The sequence below is a fragment of the Bidens hawaiensis genome, unplaced genomic scaffold, assembly GCF_021521415.1.
Source record: "Bidens hawaiensis isolate Kalapana, Puna unplaced genomic scaffold, B.hawaiensis_p1.1 tig00018419_1, whole genome shotgun sequence".
NCBI classification, from domain to species: domain Eukaryota; kingdom Viridiplantae; phylum Streptophyta; class Magnoliopsida; order Asterales; family Asteraceae; genus Bidens; species Bidens hawaiensis.
Window position 1 is genome coordinate 142545 of NW_027492780.1, and position 8531 is coordinate 151075.

Genomic DNA, 8531 nt, shown 5'->3' on the forward strand with positions numbered 1-8531 from the left:
ACCATTCATCAATTTTGAGATTTAGGGTTTTGATTAACATGATTAAATGATGCTGTTGAATCAATAGAAAGGCTATATAGGGTGTTAATTACCTAATTAGCACCTTGGATCCTTCAATTACTCTTGAAATCAACTTATGTGTGTGTGTATGTGTGATGTGCGGCCGAGAATGGAGAGGGGGCAGCCGTGGAAAGGGGTGGGGGATTAGGGTTGGGAAATAAGTTGTTTTATATTAACATGTTACAATTCACACCCTAATCTTCTAGTTAACTTAATTCTAGAGCAATTTAGTTTATTTCATCCATGATATAATGCTAACTAGTCCCTCTAATGCTAATTCATAAAGTACTTCTCCTTTTGTTAAATGGTATTAATCATTAGTCGGAATTGTACGTAATCACCAAAATAACATGTAGCACAATCGTTACACATGCAAGCACGTAGTCACGTATAAACATATATCATTACATCATAATGCGTATTTATACCAAATACTTGTTCAGATTAATTATTGTTTGTTCACCAACGGTTTGAGTCGACTCGTGTGCGGTTCGGTAAAACCCCAAATGACTATTTGTGTAATAATCGACACGTAATTCAAACCCTAATTAAATTCAATGAGGAATGCGTTAACTGACATGACATAGTTCGTGTGAACTTGAGTTTGAATTAACAGAGTTCGGGTTAACGGAGTTAACCTGAAATTGACGAGTGTCACAGAAACCCTAACACCCTCTAAACCTTGTGCCCCACCCACTTCGGCTGGCCTATTGGGCGCTGGCCCATTTACACGTTTACCTCTACCGTCTCCTAACCCTATCTGCAGTCTTTTCGACCAAGAGGCCCGAGCCCGTCGTGACAAAGGGCTCTGCTATTACTGTGACGATCGTTATTCCCCAGGCCACAAGTGTACCAAGCAACAACTCTTTATGATTGAAGATGTCCAGGAGACATCAGAGGAAAACCCGCCACCATCCACCGATGACCACCAGGCTGAGATTTCCTTCCACGCCATCTCCTTGTCTCGAAATCCAACGAGTCCTCCATCATTTTGCAACCATTTTTCAAGAACCCACTTCCTTACCACCTAGACGTTCCCAGGACCATAGTATCCCATTAGTTCCGGGAGCTCGCCCGGTCACAACTCGTCCTTACCGGCAACCCTATCTTCAAAAGAGTGAGATCGAACGCCAAGTCAAGGAATTACTACACCAAGGGTTGATCCGTCCGAGCCACAGCCCTTTTTCCTCTCTTGTGCTCCTTGTTAAGAAATCGGATGGTTCGTGGTGATTTTGTATCGACTACTGTTCTCTAAATAACATCACTGCCAAAGACAAATATCCTATTCCGGTTATAGATGAGCTTCTAGACGAATTCCATGGTTCTCGTCTCTACTCCAAATTGGACCTCCGCTCCGGTTATCACCAGATCCGCGTGCGCGATGATGACATCCATAAGACGGCTTTTCACACTTACGACAGCCACTATGAATTTGTCGTCATGTCTTATTGTCTCACAAACGCCCCTTCTACGTTTCAGTCGCTCATGAATGACCTTTTTCGGCCTTATCTTCGTAAGTTTATATTGGTTTTCTTTGACGACATTTTAGTGTATTCAAAGTCTTTGGTGGATCATGTTGAGCACCTCACTATTTTTCTGGGCATTTTACAAGCCAACTGATTACGTTCCAAACACTCCAAGTGTTGCTTCGGGGTCCCGCGGGTGCATTACTTTGGTCATCTGATTTCGTCTGACGGGGAGGCGGTCAAACCCGCCAAGGTTTATTCGGTTCAATCTTGGCCCACACCGACCACTGCCAAAGGCGTCCGAGGTTTTTTGGGGTTGGCCACTTACTACCGGGAATTCATCAAGGGTTTTGGGGGTATTTTCGCTCCGTTACACCAGCTGGTGGGAAAGGGTCCTTTTGTTTGGTCAGCGGACGCCAACCAAGCCTTCAATTCCTTGAAGGTGGCTTTAACCACCACCCCCACCTTGGGCCTTCCGGACTGGTCACTTCCGTTAACCATTGAGCGTGACGCGAACGGGGTGGGAATCGGGGCCATTTTGACCCAAAAGAGCAAGCCACTTGCTTATTTTAGCGCACCTCTTAAAGGATCCATGCTATCGTGGTCGACGTACGAGAAGGAAATGTTGGCTGTTGTGTGAGCGGTGCGTGAGTGGCGTCACTATTTGCTTAGTCGACCCTTTGTGGTTAAAACTGACCATAAGAGTCTTAAACACCTTCTGGAACAACGCATCACTACACCTACACAAGCAAGGTGGCTTCCCAAACTCTTGGGATTTGATTACACTATTGAGTACAAGAAAGGGGTCACCAACAAGGGGGCAGATGCTCTCTCTAGACTTCCAGAATACCACTTTATGGCCGTTTCCCATCCTTGTTCCACCATTTGGCAAGAAATTCAGCAAGAGGTACGGTCTGACCCATTTTTTAATAACTTATCTCCGGGTTCGGCTCGCGGGGTTTTAAAGCACTTGATCTTCCGATATGGTCTTAAATCTATGCCATGCATCGCCCGAAGGGGGTCACTTTGGGTTCCAAAAAACCTTGCATAAGGTTAAACAAACCTTTTGGTGGATCGGTCTTAAAAAGCAGGTTAAGAGCTATATCAAACACTGCCAAGTTTGCCAACGTTTCAAGTCTGATAGTATGTCACCAGCTCGCCTTTTGCAACCCTTGCCCATTCCAGAACGGGTATGGGACGATATCAGTATGAACTTTGTTGAAGGTCTTCTCAATTCTAAAGGGTTTACTGTAATCATGGTAGTAGTCGATCGGCTTTCTAAATACATCCACCTTGTTACCTTGCGCCACCCTTTCACAGCTTCAACCGTGGCACAAGAATTTCTTGTGCATGTCGTTAAACTTCATGGTTTTCCCAAAACAATGGTGAATGATAGAGATAAAGTCTTCACAAGCTCCTTTTGGTATGAACGTTGATTAAGGTCTTCTCAATTCTAAAGGGTTTACTGTAATCATGGTAGTAGTCGATCGGCTTTCTAAATACATCCACCTTGTTACCTTGCGCCACCCTTTCACAGCTTCAACCGTGGCACAAGAATTTCTTGTGCATGTCGTTAAACTTCATGGTTTTCCCAAAAAAATGGTGAGTGATAGAGATAAAGTCTTCATAAGCTCCTTTTGGCAATCTCTGTTTAAACTCCAAGGCACTACCCTATGCATGAGTTCTAGCTACCACCCTCAAACGGATGGCCAAACCGAAGTGGTTAATCGCGTCATCGAACAGTACTTGCGTTGTTTTGCAGGTGACCAACCAAAGAAGTGGGTGGATTGGCTCCCTTGGGTCGAGTACAGCTACAACACCTCTGTTCATTCTTCTACAAAGATGTTTCCGTTCAAGGTCGTTTACGGGCGTACAGCCCCTAGGCTTCTTCCGTACGTTCCAGGAACAACATAACATCAAGAAGTCGATGAATTTTTTACGTGATTGTGAGGGCATTCTGCGACAACTTAAGAAGAATTTGGTTGTGGCCCAAAACCGTATGAAGATTCAGGCGGATAAGAAGCGATGGGAGGTTCATTTTAATGAAGGTGATCTCGTTTTTGTTAAGCTGCAACCTTACCACCAGATCACGCTTGCACAAAGGCCGTCTAACAAGTTGGCATCAAGGTTTTTTGGGCCTTACAAATTCTTTAGAGGGTGGGACAGGTTGCCTATCAGTTAGAATTGCCGCCCAATTCGTTAATCCATGACGTTTTCCACATTAGTCTTCTACGCAAATGTGAAGGACCAGATACCACCCCTAGTCCAATGGTGATTAACGACATTACTCTCACGCCTTCGCACCCACAGCTGGAGTATGTCTTGGACGAAAGGGTGATCCACAAAGGTAAATACCATCCTCGTACAGAGATCTTGGTTAAATGGGTGGGTCGTAGTCGGGAGGAGGCAACTTGGGAAATAAAGTGGCGGTTTGTTAAAGCTCATCCGGATTTTCACCTTGCAGACAAGGTTGGTTCAAGAGGGGTGTATTGTTACACGTCTACCAATCCATGCACACTTGATCGAGGCATGCATGGCGTCCACCTGGATGTGGATTATTATTTAGTATTTGTTTTAATTATTTGTCTTCTACTTTGTCTTGTTATTTGTGAGGGAATAAAAGAGATCATGGGCAATGCTCGGTTCTCCATGTTTGCGTGTTCCAATTTAGTAGGAAAATGGAAGTAGTGGTAGTTGTGATTTATACCCTTTAGAAGGGAATTTTGTTTTGAGTAATATTATGCAGAGGGTTTAGAGGGTGTTAGGGTTTTGGAGAAAAAGGTTTACGCTGGAGGTTCAGTTTCTCCTCCACTAAGCGAGCGATGTCGATGGCTTCGGATAAATTCTGGGGTTTCTTAATCTTGACCTCCAAACGGATCTCGTCTTTCAACCCACCAACAAAGCAACCGAGGTGAAAAACATCAGGCAACCCGTCAACCCAGTGCGAGAAACGCTCAAACTCTTCTTAATAAGCTGAAAAGGTCGTCGTTTGTGTGCGACTGAAAGGGCTTCGGAGGGGACTTCGAAGTCGGTCGGGCCAAAACGGTGAAGGAGAGCAGCGAAAAAATCTGCCCAAGAGAGAGGCCCACGAAATTTTGTGTACCATTTGTACCACTTAAGGGTTATGCCGAGGTGGAGAGAGGCCAGGTGGGTGTGCTCGTCATCGGGAATCTTCTGGTAGTCGAAGAACTGTTCGGCTTGGAACAACCAAGTAATCGGGTCATCGCCCGCGAACCAGGCCAAGAAGAGTTTCAAGTGGTGGTGGTCGTTATGGCCATGGGTCAAGTCACTGCTTGAAGCATGGAAGTTGTTTTGTTGGATGGATTGAACGGTGGAGTGGAGGGCCTGGTAATCCCCCATCATTGTTTCGAACATGGCTTGGAGTTTGTCAAGGGATTCTTGAGTGTGTTGTTGGAATTGCTCACTAGCTTTCTGCCGGGTATCCATTGAAGATCACCACCACTCATACCACTGATGTGGTTAGATCGGTTTAAGTAAAAAGGAAGAGAAAGGAAAGAGTTTTAAAATGGAGAACTGGAACAATTATCTGCATAATATTACTCAAAACGAAATTCCCTTTTAAAGGGTACAAATCACAACTACCACTATTTCCACTTACCTACTAAACTGGAACATGCAAACATGGAGAACTGAGCATTTCCAACGATCTCCTTTATTCCCTCACAAATAACAAGACAGAGTAAAAGACAAATAATTAAAACAAATATTAAATAATAATCCACATGCAGGTGGACGTCATGCATGGCTCGATCAAGTGTGCATGGGTTGGTAGACGTGTGGTCAACACCAATATACATGTTGAGACCACCAATTCCATTTTCAGGATTCTGGCACTCCGTCATGCGCATAGTGAGGTAGTCCGAGAAACAAAAAGATTATTACTGACCCATCATTTCATTTTGAAAACAGTTGATATAAGAGAAATTGAAAATTTTATTATATTTAGCCAACTAGCTACTCGTCTATTGATTCCATTCTTTATTTATAGAAGATAATATGCAGTTTATAGCTTTTGTCATGATCCTTTGACGTTTACATATATAGTTCTATCACTTAGTTATCGTGGATGTTAACATGCCTGAAGATCGGAGTCAAAAAGTGATGCGAGCTCACGACGACAAAGACAAATAAAACATAATATATCGAAAGGGTTGGTGTACTGTCTTTGAAAATTGTGGCACTGAAACTCGTATTTTGATTAATTTATGTTTTCTTTGGTGATTCACATCATCAAAATCTCCTAACCCCACAAGATGTAGCCACTACAGGAAAAGTGAGAATCAGTGGCGACACATTTAGCGGCGACATCTCAACTGTCGCCGTTAATACTTGGGTGAACAATCAGACTTTATATTCTGGCCGTTGGTAAGATAAGGATCAAATGGATGATATTTTATCGTACAATCAGCGGGATTATTTCATCTTCTCTCCTTCCCTCCGACGAACACCACAGCGTCTGGAGTTTCTCCCTCTTTCCCTCCACCAAACAACACCACCGTTGCTTAATTCCAACGTCAACCACCGCAGCTGCTTTATTCCGACGACAACCTCGGGAGATGTTTCGTCACCAAACTACAAGTAAGTCCCATATTTGGAGGTTTTAGCCAATACATGTTAATTTAGGCATAATAGATGTTAATATTTCGGATTTTAGGTTTAATACCTGTTAATTTTGTGGTTTTTAGGTATAATACTTGTTAATTTTTTGGTTTTTAGGTTCTGTACATGTTAATTTTGTGGTTTTTAGGTTTAATACATGTTAATTTTTTGGGTTTTAGGTTCTGTACATGTTAATTATGTCGATTTTAGGTTTAATACCTGTTAATTTTGTGGCTTTTAGGTATAATACATGTTAATTTTTTGGTTTTTAGGTTTTGTACATGTTAATTATGTGGTTATTATGTGTAATACATGTTAATTTTGTGGATTGTTGGTACAATACATGTTAATTTGTAATTTTAGTCTAAACCGAACCCGAATTCGAGCCCAGATTTTGTGTTTGTGTGTATATGATGTATGTTGTATTGTTTAATAAACGAGCCTATGTACAGTTTGTGTATATATAATAATAATAGTCTAAGTGAGCCGAACCTGAGCAACGGTTGGTTCTGCTCGAGGCCCACTCGTTTAGCTAATATCTGAATCCGAACTGGAATTCTGTTGTCATTTTAGTCCCTACATATTGCATTTTGAACGGGTAATCAGTGATATGAATCTAGGTGTTTTGTTGTCATAATTTACTCGAACTTACAATTATATTAATTAGATATGGGAAGTAAAAAAAGGCAGTAAGCATTCCTTAGCTGTTGCAAGATAGAAGTGGGAGATGTAGAAGTTGCAGCAGCAGGTTGTGGTTAAACGAGCCGAGCTCGAGCCTGCTCGAGCTCGGTCTCGGCTTATTCCTCTTGTTCAAAAAGGCTTATCACTGTAAGTTCTTTTATATAGTTTTTAATATTTACTTGATGATGTAAGTAATATGAAAATTTTATATTGTTTAATGTGATTCAATTACAGATACAAACAACGGTTTATTGCATAATTACCTCCTTCCCGTCGTGCTTCTGCTGACTTCACAAGACCTGTGTTTACAGCCACAGGGTTTTACTTATGTGCAAAAAAGCATAAGGTATGACAACTTTGTAATTAGAAATATAAGTTTATTAATTTAACAGACACTGATACGTTATTACATTTACTTCCATTGCTTAAGGTGGACAAGACTAAGTTGATTGAACTTTCTGGCACATCTGAAGATGAATTTTCAAGTGTAAGAATCAATTTAATAATATCCTCAAATGTCACTTAAGACATTAGTTTACATATATTTAGATACGGTGCGTATCAATGCAGGTATCTACTTCTATGAAGGATCTTTGTCATGATGTTTTTGGGCTGTCTAAGGAAAAGAAGGATCCAAAGTCAAGTAAACAGAGGTAATTAAAATAGTGTTACCATTTTCATGTTGTGTGTGTACAAGTTATCAATTTGATAAAAGTAATATAAACAAGATGAAGTTTTGCAGATTTGTTGGATGTCTTACCCGAGAAACAACAAGATGAGGATGGTGTATACCTTATTTTGTAGGATCAAATTCATGTTTCAAGACCCGAGATTTATAGCGCATCCACAAATCTCACAATTTATGGATTCGAAAGAGGCATTAAATAAAGGAAACAAAGTTGATACGGATGAGATATGGACTAGTTAGTTTTATGTTTTAAATATTTGACTTGAAACAAAGTGTTTGTGGGGGTATGCTTTAATTGTTTCATCTATGTTTGAATTAAACAAAATGTTTTTATATACATATCCATTGGTTGCGGTTTGTATTTGGACAAAATTTGAATATGTTTGTAGTAGCTGCAAAAAGCTGGGAAACCCGAAAGCCCAAAAAAACACGCGAAAAAAGATATTAGCGACGACAGTTGGTGCAATGGTGGCGACAAAGTCGTCGCTAAAATACCACCGGAGCTGGTAATTCAGCTTCCGGCCACACCTTTAGCGGCGACAAAGTCGCCACTAATGCTCCCAGTTGGACCATAGCGACGCATAATTAGCAACATGTCGCCGCTAAAACTATTAGCAGCGATTTTAGGGGTCTTTGCGACGACGTTTGTCGCCGCTAAAAGTCACTTTTTTAGTAGCGAGCATGTCAAAATCAAGATCGATGATTATGAAGATCAAGATCGCTTCCTTTGTGTGAAGTTGATGGATTAGTGTAATCTGTGTGAAGTATGTTTTAAAATGTATTTTATTAGTAGTTCTAAGGATTGGTGTGATAATGTTGTAAACTTGTAATGTGTAGGACTATAAGAACCCATTAATATATATTCTATTATGTAAACATTCATCATGATGAAAATATTCTTGATTGATAATAAAAGTTGTTTTAATGTTTCATCTCAGCTTTGTTCTTGATGTTTGATTGAATAATTAATGATGTGGTTCCAACAGGGAGGCTGGCCTTATTGTCAGGGTGTAAGG

The 8531-nt window shown here is 41.0% G+C and overlaps 1 long non-coding RNA gene across 1 annotated transcript; it reads left to right on the forward strand.

The window, feature by feature from the left end:
• The first annotated feature begins 7250 nt into the window (after nucleotides 1-7250).
• LOC143555951 (uncharacterized) lies at nucleotides 7251-7613 on the forward strand. The gene is made up of 3 exons (XR_013139287.1): nucleotides 7251-7314; nucleotides 7398-7480; nucleotides 7570-7613. It is a non-coding gene; the product is annotated as an uncharacterized LOC143555951 (long non-coding RNA).
• The last annotated feature ends 918 nt before the right edge of the window (nucleotides 7614-8531 follow it).